Source organism: Lissotriton vulgaris, chromosome 8, assembly GCF_964263255.1.
Source record: "Lissotriton vulgaris chromosome 8, aLisVul1.2, whole genome shotgun sequence".
Taxonomy (NCBI): domain Eukaryota; kingdom Metazoa; phylum Chordata; class Amphibia; order Caudata; family Salamandridae; genus Lissotriton; species Lissotriton vulgaris.
The window spans coordinates 1,305,608,817-1,305,623,010 of record NC_141696.1 but is presented as its reverse complement, the minus strand read 5'-3'; the positions used below and the strand labels follow the sequence as shown (position 1 = coordinate 1,305,623,010).

Below are 14,194 nucleotides of genomic sequence, written 5' to 3'. Positions count from 1 at the left end.
CAGTAATGGAGAATCACAGTGTGCAAGTAAGTAACTTGTGTTTTCTCAATGTATTCCTAAACCATTGATTCATAAACTCATGGTTCATCCCAATTTGAATCTTCTTTACTACTTCAATCGCCCCTTACTTATCTTCCTCTCTAATGGAAAACACACAGTTAAAAAAATGCCCTGCTGGTCTGCTAGAAGGGCACCATCAATCTACGAAAGGTCTTCCATCAACTTCCCACCATTCCACATCCTGACTAAAGATTGATTTCCTGCTACCTACAGTCTTTTGGAGGTTTTTGTTGTGCTTCCACAGAGGAATGCTCTCTATGTAAAGTTTCCCTTTCTCTGTCTGGCATGTATGTCCAAAACTTGTGTCAATCATTTCAGTTTTCATATATTTTGTGCACCTCTCTATTCACAGTGAATACGCTTTCTAATATGTAAGAGAGCAGAAAAGCTTATTCACTTTTAAAGGTATGCCCCTGCTCATCTAGTACACCACAAGGCAGCAGGATGTGGTGGTTCTTAAAATATTCCTTGCAGCACTAAGCAGAAACTAGTTCCAATTGAACATGCACAAGACATTTCTATGACCAGGAAGAAGGCTGGAAATGGATCCCTGAATTTACACTGTGTAGCTAATTCGTCTGCTGGTGTATTGTCTCTGCCTTTTTCAGTTTGAAAACACATCAGAAAAGATATATGTTGATTCTCCATGATTGAAGCTGAAATTTCTGGACAGGATACCATCCTTACCGTTTTCATTGTATGGGCCAAAACTCTGGTTATTTCTGACCACACTTTATTCCAAGTATATTACTCAAAGGAAGTAAAGGTCTCTAAAACAATGTTCAACACATTCAGTCTTGGAATTCTGAAGTGACTGAAAACCTCACTGTATTCAAGAAACCTAGGTCCTAAATAATGACCCAAGGACCTTAGTATCTCACAACACCTCCGATACCAAAAAATCAATAAATGAAGGTGATACATGGTAGAGGTGCAGCCAGGCACCATATGCACCAGCCATAGACTCAACTCTAGGACCTCAACGGGATGGTTACTCCCTGATTCAATCTGACCCCACCCAGAAATGCAGGCGGGATGCAGAACTTTTCCATTTTAACAAATATATGTTTTGAATGTGGAGAGTGCTATACTTGCATACAATATCCATTTACCCCTGTTATGAATGTTCTAAGTTCTTAATATAGGATCTGCTGCGTGCAGGGCGATAAGTGAAAAAGTCCAGGTTGTGGCCCCAATCATGTTCCATAGGTTTGTGAACCAGAAATACATTGTCCACCCTGGGGGATGAGCCTGTATGCATCTTCAGCGATGATTCCCCGGAGTCGTAGTGTGATCTGCTTAGCAGTATGTTTTTTTTGTTTTGCAAAGGTCAGTGTGGCCCAGTGGTCCGTGAAGTCTTTCAGCTTTCCCCTTCCTCCACTCACAGTTTTGCTTGACATTGCATGGCATACGTAACACCCTTGGATCCCAGCAATGTGTTCACATCCATGAATTTTCACCTGGCATCCTGTACCACTGCTGTGAAATGAGGATAGATAGCAATGGCTGAGTCCTAGTAGCGCAGGGGACTCTGCTCACTAGAAATACATAAAACAATCTGTTTGAGGCATATGAGCTGCAGATTGTATACTTTTGCATAGATCACTATCTGTTGTTGGGCTCGGATGTCTGCATGTTGTTTTTGTCTTCGAAGAAGTCTTGTAGTCACGAGGTTGGTGAATCCTCCTTCGGTCGACAGTGCGCATGGGCTTCGGCTCCATCGTTAGATTGTTTTTTTTTCCGCCATCGGGTTCGAATGTGACTTGCTGCGCTTCTGGTCGGTGTCGTTATAGAACCCACTTTTGATGTGCAATCACAGCTAACTGACGGTATTGTCTCGATCGCGTTTCTTTTGAAGCACACCCTCGACCGCTTCGAAAAACTTTGATGCCTGCGAACTTCAACGCAGGCCGTTGGGCCTACCCGCACTGATAAAGACAGACGTCAATGGAACGGACTCCCTTTAAGAAATGTCCTCAGTGTTTGTAATCTGTGCTTCTCTCCAGAACATCGAGAGGATAACTGTGAGGCTTGTCTATCCTTCTAGTCTAAGAAAACCTTCCGGGATAGTCTAGCTCGACGCCACGAGATGTCCTGAAGGACAGGTTCTATTCCAGACATCTTCCATACCGGCTCCGATAACCTTCTGGAACCAGAACAGGAAGAACAGGTCCCAGAGACCGAAGTAGACTTCTCCGACGCCAAATATGACATCACCCAGGCTCAAAGGGATGTGAGTACTGAGACCCCCGGCCTACCGAAGCCCATAACAAAGGCTCCGGTGACACCTTCGCCTTCGGGCTCAGGTCCACACCATACAAAAACTTCCTGTGCCCTGCCTTCTGGCCCGGTGCCGAAGGACAAACAAAAGCCTTCCGGCTCGAGCCAGCCACCCGGTCCCGAAAAACCATCTTCGGCACCGAAGCAGCCAGAAAAGCTTTCGGCACCGAAGCAGCCAGAAAAACTCTTGTCACTGAAGCAGCCTGAGATGCTCTCGGCACCGAAGATCCCAGAAAAGCGCTCAGCACCGAAGCAGCCGGAGAAGATCTCTGGCCAAAGCAGCCAGATAAGACCTCGGCACCGAAGCAACCGGATAAGACCTCGGCACCGAAGACCTCGAAGCCGAAAACATTAAAAGACAAGCTTCCCGAAACTAAGCCTCCTAAAGAAACACCTCCGGAGCCGAAACAACCAGCATCGAAGGTCTCGGACCCAGGGAAAACAGTTTCCAAGGAGAAATCTTCACCAAAGAAAACTGTTGATGCCGAAGAACTTTTTCTCCCTGATCCAAAGCAAACCCCCCTTTTAATCCATCCAAAGACTGGTCACAGATTTACCAAGCTACCTACAAAAAGCTAACCAGAACATTTTTACCACAGGCATCAGTTCCTCTAAAGACGATTAATATGGCTACTAACACTTTACCACCACCTTCACCCCCTCCACCAATTAACCCTAATTAATTTCTCCACAACCACAGGATAGTGATGATGCACTTGGGGATTGGCAACAGGACAAAGATGTAGTACCATTAAACACTGAGGACCCTAATGATACACCACAGGAACCAGACCCTTGGCATGACTATAGTACGGATCCTGATCTAAATAATGATCTTCTATCCCTCAAAAGCATCGCCGCCAGATGACAATGTGGGGTTTGCCCAACTAATTAATAGGGCTGCAACATACCATAAAGTCAAACTACACAAATTTGGACCAGCCACAACAATCTACTAATGTCTTGCCAATGCTTAAAGGGCTTCTTAGACACGCCCCTGAGGTGTTCAAAGACCCAGTTAGAGCTAGGGTTCTGAACCCCAGAATAGATCAAAAATACCAGGCAGCTCCTTCTGACCCCATATACATCAAGGGTCAACTTCCTTTAGATTCCTTGGTTGTAGCCAATGCACAGAAAAGAGAAAACTCTCATGGGTCAGGTGACACACCACATCCTGACAAAGAATCCAAATTATTAGACGCATCCAGCAAACTTATGGTGTCTCAAGCTGCAAACTCATGGAAGATAGCCAACACCCAATCCCTCCTGGCAAGTTATGATGGGGCTCACTATGATGAGATAGAGACCCTCATTCAGCATCTACCTCAACAATATAAGGACAAAGCCAATGACCTTATACAAGAAGACAAACTAATCACCAATACATCCATAAAATGCACGCTTGACGCAGCAGACACCGCGTCCCGTGCAATTAATACCAGTGTATTGCTATTCAGACATTATTGTCTTTTTATCTAGGAACCTGAATCAATATTACCACTGTATGCCCTTGTACGGCTATAATCAATAATATCCCTATAATGGCATAAGAATCAGATCCATATTTCAGTAAATCGCCCTTGCAGTCCAAGGCACGGCAAAAGCTACTTCCTTAGATTCCTAGAAAGCACAACGAGATCTTTCAACACACCAAACCTCCAGCAACCTGGGAAATCCCCGCTTGCTTTGTTTTGATTTGTAATAGAACTCCTGCGAGCACTGTAAGAACTGCCAGCTCTTAGTGACATCTTTATTGACGTCTTATGTCCAAACCTTACGTCAAACTCGGCACCTTTCAGGTATAAATATACCAACATTGACTTAAGCAAACACACGGTGGTGGTTTTGGAGCAGAGCAGCGATCTACTTACCGAGAGCCCAGTAGATGCGAAAAGCCCACGGACGCTGCCCCTCCTCTTTGACGCGCTGAGAAAGACGCTGTCTTTTCTCCTGCCGAGAAAATCCAGCTCCGGCGTTTCCAGCCTACCCTTGCGGGTGACTGGGATATCAAGTCCTGAGAGAGAGATACCAGACCTCCTACATTCTATTCCCAAGGTACAGTGCTGACTAAACCCTTAGAGAGAATTCTTGAATCAGATTCTTGGCAAAACCTACATAACTTAAACTACTACTTACTTACTCCTTCCCACGTATTAGGCCTAGGTCAGGTACACCGGGGTAGGCGTATTTTAGAAGCACCAGTTGAGCACGTTAGCCTATGTATATATGTATGTATATATTTTATCCATTTTAAAGTGTCTTATGGCTAAGAAACCATATCAATGTTTTTACAGTATTATTTCATAATACTCCTTTTACTGTACTTACTTTACTTTATATTAAGTATTGCAATTGTGGCAATTCATTTCTCTTGCATGAGAAGGAAGACTGCTCAATAAATAATACCTTTTATTGAATACGCCCGTCTCTCTATTCTCTGCACTCTGGTGAAACTAAGAACGCACATCTGACTGAGTGAAATAGCTGTCTATTGATTTAACACGACTCTAGAGATTTACTCTTATTCTGAGGGAGCAAAGTTGTCATGTTTATGCGGTTGTCGGAAGCTGAATCCCTTCTTGTCTGAGCCAGGGAAGCTGATCTCTCCCCATTCATTCAAGAAAGTTTCCAGTGACCTCTGAGCTAGATGGCGCATACCTAAATTAAGTCTAACATAGTCAGTAGAGACCTAGAAGACCTCAGTCCTACTTCTACACTGCTGTTTGTTATTCCAATGCGCAGAGCCTATTGGGAAAATAGGAACTACACTACATGGCGCCCAACGTTTGGTAAGGCGATAAAACTAACGCAAGACGTTAGAGTAACTCGGTCGTTCTTTTTCACACAGACCCTTTTTCCCGTAAATACTCCATAAGACGTCTGGAGTGGGTGAAAGGTTAAAATCCGCCGGAACTTAGTAGGAAGAGATTCCTATGTAGAGTTTTTGGTTTAGTCAACGTTGAAGGATACAATGTTCCAAAATATTGTGCACCTAATCTTTTGTTTCCTTGGAAACCTGCTCTGCAAACTTTCATTAAAACAATGTAAAATAACGGCGTCAGCAACGAAACCAGTGAAGCCACAGTAAATGCGAATCAACGGGGTTTCGATGTTACAGGGTTTAATGAAAATGAACCGGGTGCAATTATCATCCCGGCAAACATAAGAAAAACTATAACTCCAAAACTTATAGAAAACGGACTGACATCACGAGGTGGTACACTCATTTTCGTGATAGAGGCACACGAATATCGGTAGACAGAGGTATTCTATTCATGGATAAACTTTCCAGCGGCAAACGCTACAACACACAAGTTCCACTATTACAAAATAGAGGAACCTCCAGAAGAATACACTCCTTTCGAGGATGTGGAAATCCCACTAAATTACCAAGAGCACCTGCTCTGGTTTAAAGGCGCCCTAAAACACAATGATCACATCACCAGGCTCGGTCCACTAGGTAGACCAGGAGCAACGTGGCCGGTTCTAGCCAGCTACACACCACATCCAGACATCGAAAAAATGTCAGACAAGGAACTTTTAGCCCAGCTAAAATTACTAATTAAAATTCATAGACAATTAGTCCAATATGTAATGCGGACTGCAACAGTCCAACCAGCTATTAACATTCCACAGCTGAACCCTCATCAGGGAAACACAAACAAAATTATACCACAGAACATACTATCATGTCTTGGTAACACACCCTCAAAACGGGAACAAATTCCATTCTGGCTAGCACAAAAGATAACTCAAATAGAGGCGGTATTCCCGAATACTACCCCTAGTGAGAAACACAGAATTCTGACTATCTGCCTTCCAATGGGGGTCGCACCACATGTGGAGGATTGTGACACTTGGCGCACAGTCTTTGCTTCCATTTACACAAAAACACATGGTGTTCCGTCTCTGGCGGTAATACCAGATGTGCTAAGACCGATTCAAAATGACTACGGTCCAGAACCTGCTTTAACTCTTGGTATGAAATTACTGAAAGACTTCAAGCAGGTCTCGGCTATATTATTAGCCAACATAAAAGGAGAAGCAGCATCTGTGGCGATGCGCCAAAAATTGAAAGAAACAGATATAGCAGACCAACCAATTGAACTTGCAAGAATCATTGAAAAATCCTATGAAGAACTAGGTAGAGATAGTTTGGGTGGGAAACCGGTAAAACCCCAACTACTTGAAAATCCTGAAAAGATATTTATTAAAAATAATCTAAACACTCCAAAAAAGAGCTGGGATGGAAATAAACAATCCACTCCCAAAGAAAAAAGATTCCAGTCCAGAGGAAGGTCTCCTCGCCGGAGGGAAAGAACTCCGAACCGAGAACACAAGTCTCCCCAAAGGGAGCCCTCTGAAAAAAGATACAACCTTAGAAATAGGGATAATTTGAAAAAGCCTGATAGATATCAAGATATTGATACACGTCACTCTCGATCTTTTCAGACTTCCTCGCAGAAATCGGAAAGAAGAGGACGGTCAGAACACAGGGAAGAGCACGTCAAGTCCAAAGACAAGGAACCTGCTCAAAGTAAAAAAATTACAATTTCAAAGAAAGAAGGTAGCCAGTATTAAAATAATCAAACATGCCGAGGATACTGAGGACACAGCTGAAAAACGGAGAGTGGGCACAGACAATGCTAGACAGCGCAGCAGAAGTGACCATAGCTCGCAAGATCCTGATGAATCATCTGGAGATAGTGGACACGAATGAATACATTCAGGTGGAAACTGCAGATACCAGAATTAGCGAACCTTATAAAATATACGAAATAACATTGCGTATAGAGGGAGATAAGACTAGGAAGGTAAGGGGTCTGTCTTGGGATAACCTCTCAAAAGGCTATGACATCCTATTAGCTGAGAAAGACTGGCCACCAGAGTTTGTCAGGGAGTGCCCTCATGGCGAAGAAAAGATTATGCCTGCCTTCTCAAATCATATTCCAATACATAGAAAATACATATATGCGAGAAAATGGGCAGTAGCTCAAGCACCTGCATTATATAAGAATCATGTAGGATGGGATGAGGACTCTCCTCCTCACAAAATCCAGTTAAAATGTCTACCAACTGCACAAACACAGTACCCAAATTAGCAAGAAGATTAAAAACAGGTCAGGAAGATCTTAGATCAACTTGAATACCAAGGGGTGATTGAAACATGCACCTCTCAAATGAACAATCCCTTGTTTCCGTTCTCCAAACCAGACGATTCGTATCGTCTAGTCTTGGACTACAGACACCTTAACTCATGTTGCAAGACATTTGCAGTACAAAATTCGCACAGTGCAGCACTAATGAATAACATAGTTCGCAAAAAATCCAAAACAACATTAGACATTTCTAATGGATTCTTTTGTCAAAGTATTGCACCGGAAAGCAGGTATTTAACCGTTTTCTCAATAATGGGGTCACAGAAAAATTTCTGTCGACTCCCACAGGGATTCAAGAATAGCCCAGGATTATTCTCAGCAAGAGTAACAGAGTTACTACAAATGTATGATGATGAGGCATTATCTTATATCGATGACTTCTATTTCACAGATGCTGACCTGGATACTCACTTGAAAAGAGTGAACACCATAATACTTGGGTTCGCAGCAGAGGGTTACAAATTCAACTTTAAAAAGTCACGAATTGCCCATCTAACGGTCCTATTTTTAGGATACGAATTATCAAGTGAAGGCAAAAGCCTAGCAGACAACTTCTTAGAGAAGTGAGCTGTACTCCAAGCACCAAGAACTTACAATCGATACTAGGCTTCCTAAATTTCGGAAGAACTTACATTCTAAATTATGCAGAGAGGGTTAAACCTCTCTATGAATTAATAAAACCTGATTTTAAACCAATCAATTGGACTCAGAAACACACAGAAATTTTGAGATCATTGCAAGCAGACATGTTAGCTAAAACAAAATTAGAAACTTGTGAGAATACACACAAACTTGTAATCCGAGTCATCCCAGGAAGATGCAGATTCACGTACCTGACCTCTAATGAGGGAGAAACGGTACCAATAGCTTACAAATCACATTTGTACACACAAGCTGAAAAAACATTCAGTCTTACAGAAAATACTGTAAAGGCGGTTCAGACGGCTGTAGCAAAAGAAAGAGCCCAAGCCCAAGGCCAAAGAATAACTGTTTTTACAGCAGAATCAGCCTTTGAGGCGTTATTCACCCCAGTTAATCTAAAAACGGTGGCCTAGATCCAAAATGGATACAGTGGGAAAATTCTCTTGCTGCAGAAGACGTGACATACTATTTTGTCCCGAACATGAAAAAACTGAATGATTTGAAATATGAAGAAGAATATCCTCTGCCAATTGAAATTCTGCCTCTCCAACAATACTCTTGTATAATCTATACGGACAGATTTGTACAACATTACAATGTGGATAATAAATCCTACAATGCAGCATGCGCGATTGTTAAAGGTCGCTGGCGCTGTGGTAAATTCAGACCAAAAATAACAAAAACTGAATCACTGAGAAACTGTTCGGCTCAGAGAGCTGAAATCAGATCTTTAAAGATGGCGCTTGAAAATGCCGATCGTGAATTCCCGACACTAATAGTTCGCAATTTGCATTTCTGCGTAAAATCTTACAATAATGACTTGCAGAACTGGGTACAAAACGATTACAAAGATGACACAGGTGCCACAATCAAGCATAAAATGCTTTGGGAACAAGTAGTTCTTTTACAGAAGCAACTACAGAAGACTCATGTGATACACACTCTGAGTCATCAACGTGATGGCGTTCACGTTGCAGGGAATTCATTGGCCAATACAGCCACAGCGGAAGCAACTAAACCGGCTTCCGTAGCCACAAAAAAGCGTTCAGAGAAATACATAGACGGGGAAACCATGCTGGCGGTAAAAACGTCTTCAAAAGGCGACTGTGCAGAACTACCCGTGAACTATCCACTCAATTATACATACGTAATTGACGCAAACTCCGTTCCTTTTGCTCGAATTCCTGGAGTGGGGGATAGAGTAATTCCAAACATGAACAGGAGAGTCTTATTAATAGTAGACGCACACATGGGTGAAGGTCCCAGGCACAAACAAATCAAGGAATCTGACAGAATTACAATCAGAGTACTGGGGGCCGGGGATGAGCCTGCAACATTATAAATTTGCAAAGAGCTGTCCAAACTGCAACAGAGATCGCAGTAACGAGCCAACCGGAGTATTGCCATGGCCATTTCTGTAGTTAGCATAAGGCTATTTAGCTCTCGAGCTTATAGGGAGGCCATGACTAGCATGGGCATTGCATTGCGGGACTCTTGTCCCTTCCATCCTGAGGGAAACGGGATTGTGGAAAGAAAAAACCGAGACATAAAGCAATCTATAACGGCAAAGGTATTAGGTTCGGGTGAAGGGTGGGTCCAACATTTAACAAGTGTCTGATAAACAAATCAGTTTGGCACAAAAAGGAGCAGACTATACGATTCTGAGCATTGAAACACTTGAGAGATTACCATTGACATTGTCAGAAAGAGTCATTGAATGGATAATACACGGAATAATCACAATTCCGATAACAACTTTCCAATTTAAAAATTGCCAAGAGTATATACCAGCAGGCCAGTATGAAAGGTTGGGTAAAGGGTACATTAAGTCATCATGGAAATTACCTTATACACACACATGTTATAGTGACAAAAACCAGAATGTATTTCTTAGTGGTAATAATTGTAAACGAGCACTAAGCGGTATACTTCTGTTCCAAGGTATTAATTTACTTGGGGCCTGTGAGGGGACTTCAAATAACCTTTCATGCCACCAGCACGGCACACCTGCAACACAGATAGAGCCATTCTTTAGACAACGTTCTAACGGGATTTACGTTCTAATAACGGACCACAGCTGTTGTGGCATGGTGCCAGGAAAAGCATATCTCGTAAGCGTTAGTTCCATGGTCACTTGCTGTATGCAAGTATTGTATCCAAACGGCCCTCCTGATACAGAGGCGACGATTTGGCCGTCCTTGAATATCTCTTCAATACGAATTGATACTTTAAGCAGAATGAAGTCTGTTCTTTTACAGACAACAGTGCCTATAACGTCATCAAAAGAAACGTATGATCTTCAAGTTGCAAGGACAACAGCAGAGATACCTACACTTTTATCAACTAATTGCCCTGTGCATTTCGTTGAAATGCTAAGCCAAATCCTAAATATGTCTGATGCCAGTGGTATCGCACATGTAATCTGAAAGAAACACGTTAGTGTTAGATTCCTTACCTTAGAATATCCCCAGGCGTCAGTCTGGATCCGGAAACTTTTGCGTAGCAGTACCCCTGCGCGTCGGTAGGCGTCGTCTGCAGGCGTCCCCTGCGGCTCCGCGTCCGTCGTCGGCGTCGTGCGCCGTGATGACGTCGCTGGAGTACATAGACGCCGCCTCCGCGCGCTGACGTCAGTTCTTCTTTTTTCCGCGCCAGTGGACGCAGATCTGAAGAGCAGTACTCCGGTCTTTGACCAAGTTTTTCAATTGTTTTTTCCTCTACGGTGCCTGATAGGATGCCTGGGTTTAAGAATTGCGATGACTGTGAGCGCACGATGTCGGTCACAGACCATCACCGCCTCTGCCTCCGGTGTCTGGGCCCTGACCACGACGTGGACTCCTGCGTCGACTGCCGGGCCCTTACCAACAAGGCTAGGCGGGAGCGGTCCCGCAAGCTGCTGGAGCTCCGGGTGTCGGCCCCACGTCGGGACCGGGAGCGGTCCCGGTCCGGCCGGAGGTCGAGAGAGCGTTCGAGGGAGCGGTCGCGGAGCCGCGCCGGGCGCTCCGGAAGTCGACACCACTCGTCAGGCTCGTCAGGTAAGAAGCACAAGAAGTCGGGGCGTCGTCATCGTACCCCCGACTCCCCCCCGACGCTCGCGCGATGCGGCCGGGGGCTCGGGTGACCCCAACCCCGCGGCTCCGCGAGAGTCGCCGGCGCGGCCTGCCTCATACCCTCCGGTCCCTGGGCATGGCGCGACGCCTGAGGAGATCGAGGCGTTCCTCATGGCCATGAGGGCGCTCGCTTCTCCGACGGGGCCTACGGCGCCTTCGGGCCCAGTGCTACCGTCTGGGGGCCCTAGCGGTTCGGGTGTCCCTGCCTCGGCGCCGTCGGGTGCTCCGGCCCCGGCGCCGCCGACGGCTCCGACCCCGGCGCCGCAGGGGCCTTCGGGATCGGCGCCGGCTGGTCTTCCGGCCTCCCCGGCGCCGTTGCCATCGGGGTTACCCCCGACGCCGCCCCCGCGCGGCGCCGGTTCTCCACTGCCGGTTCCGGCCGGCGGTGGGGTTCCGACGCCGGCTCCGGGCGGCGCCGTCCCCTTACCTTCTCCGACGCCGGACGCGGCGCCGGACGGGCGTCGCACGACGCCGGTCCCGGCGCCGATGGGGCCCATGAACCCCGAGGAGCCGGTCTTCATCATTGACTCCGAATACGGAGAGGATGAGGAGTACGGTGAAGGTTGGGAGGGGTCCGAGGACCCTCTGGCTCGCGAGTGCCAGTATGACCCGGACTGGACAGGTGACTTGGGGGATGCCAGTGGTTTGGACGACTCTCCTAACCCTGGTTTGATCTCTCCTCCAACCGTGGCATCGGTGGAGGGAGCTGCCTATTCTGTGGTGCTGATGAGGGCTGCCAAGGCCTTACACCTTGAGCTCCCCGTCGCGGCCGTGAGGCCTAACATCCTCACCGAGGTCTTCAAACCGCAGTCATGCCCACTGGAGCCACTGCTGCCGTTTAATGAAGCCTTGTCTGACGTTCTGTTGGGCACGTGGTCCAGGCCCGCTTCAGGTGCGCCTGTTGATCGGAACGTGGCCAGGCGCCACCGTCCTTGTCCGGACGACCCCAAGTACCTGTCTACCCACCCCACTCCTGAGAGTCTGGTGATCCAGGCCTCGACCTCCCAGTCCGCATTCCCGTCGGCCCCGCCCGACCGGGAATCCAAGAGGTATGACCAGTTTGGCAAAAAGGTCTTCTCGTCCATTAGTTTGGGCCTGCGGTCTTGCAACACCGCCTGCCTCTTGGGCCGCTACACCCACTCTGTGTGGGATACGGTCGCGGAGCTGCTGCCAGAATGCCCCATGGAGGTGCGGGCAAAGCTCGGTCAGGCTGTGGCTGAAGGCCGAGATGCAGCGAAATATTCAATTCGGTGTGGTCTTGATACGACCGACTCGCTGGGCAGAGCTATGTCTACGACGGTGGCGATTCGTCGCCACGCCTGGCTGAGATCCGCCAATTTTTCGGCTGATGTCCAGAATACCCTGATGGACATGCCGTTTGATGGCTGTCACCTGTTCGGTGACAAAGCGGACCACGCGCTGGAACGCTTCAAGGACTCCAGGGTCACGGCCAAGTCCTTGGGTCTCTCGACCCAGCGTCAGCAACCGGGTTCGTTTCGTCCCTTTCGTGGCCAAGGAAGGGGCGCCCCCACACGTGCTGCCAGCCACGCGCCGCAACAATCTTTCCAACGCGGTGGCGGCCGTGGAAACCGCCGTGGTGGCGGTCGGGGACAACGGCGGGGTCAGACCACACCCTCCCCCGCAGCATCTACCCCAAAATCCTCCTAGTCCGTGCTTTCGGCCCCATGTGACGCCAGTGGGTGGCAGGGTTCGCCATCACCACGCTCACTGGCGCACGATCACTTCGGACAGGTGGGTGCTGCAAATCGTCCGAAGGGGCTACTCCCTCCCCTTCGAGACCTCTCCTCCAGCCATGCCACCGCAGAACCACCGTGTGTCGGGGGACCACTTGACACTTCTGCAGGAGGAAGTTACGGCCCTCTTGGCCAAGGGGGCCATCGAGCGCGTTCCTGGGCCAGAAGTAGGGCGTGGTTGTTATTCCCACTACTTTCTGGTGCCCAAGAAGGACAAGGGGGGCCTACGTCCTATCTTGGATCTAAGGAACGTCAACGGCTTCCTCCGGAAGGAGAAGTTCAAGATGTTGACGTTAGCTCAGGTCTTGGCTGCTCTAGACCCACAAGACTGGATGGTAGCGTTGGACTTGCAGGACGCCTATTTTCACATCCCCGTCCTGCCGGCCCACCGGCGTTACCTGCGGTTCACGGTAGGCCAGGAGCATTTTCAGTTTATCGTGCTCCCCTTCGGCCTTACAAGCGCCCCACGGGTGTTCACAAAGGTGATGGCGGTGGTCGCAGCCCATCTGCGCAGGTTGGGGGTTTCAGTCTTCCCCTACCTAGACGACTGGTTGTTGAAGGCGGGCTCGCCCCAGACAGTCGTCCACCACCTTCAGATGACGGCAGACCTCTTGCACGGCCTGGGGTTCTCCATCAATGTGCCGAAATCACACCTGTGTCCCTCTCAAAAGCTCCTTTTCATCGGAGCGGTTCTGGACTCGGCGCAGTTTCGGGTTTATCCTCCGGAACGGCGGGTTCGGGATATTCAGGCTTTGATTCCCATCTTTCAGCCGCTATCCCGGGTTTCGGTCAGGTTGACGCTGCGGCTGCTGGGACTGATGGCTTCCTGCATCCTTCTGGTGCATCACGCTCGGTGGCGGATGCGGGCTCTGCAGTGGGACCTGAAGTTTCAGTGGGCCCAGCATCAGGGCAACTTGTCCGACCACGTCTTGATCTCGGAGGGCACTGCGAGACAACTGCAGTGGTGGCTTACGGACCGCGATTGGGTCAGGGGCAAGTCCCTCTCCCTTCCCCAACCGGAGCACGTTGTCGTGACGGACGCGTCCCTCCAGGGCTGGGGTGGCCACTTGGGAGAGGCAGAGATCAGAGGCATCTGGTCTCCGGCGGAGTCCCGGCTCCATATCAACCTATTGGAGCTGCGGGCGATTCGTCTGGCACTGAAGGCATTCCTCCCCTTTGTCAACGGGAGTGT

General features: G+C 47.9%; 1 protein-coding gene across 1 annotated transcript in view; it reads left to right on the top strand.

Moving 5' to 3' along the window:
* The window catches only part of CUL5 (cullin 5), a 787,955-nt gene that overhangs the window by 594,501 nt on the left and 179,260 nt on the right, over positions 1–14,194 (top strand). The gene's annotated exons all lie outside the window — the stretch shown is intronic.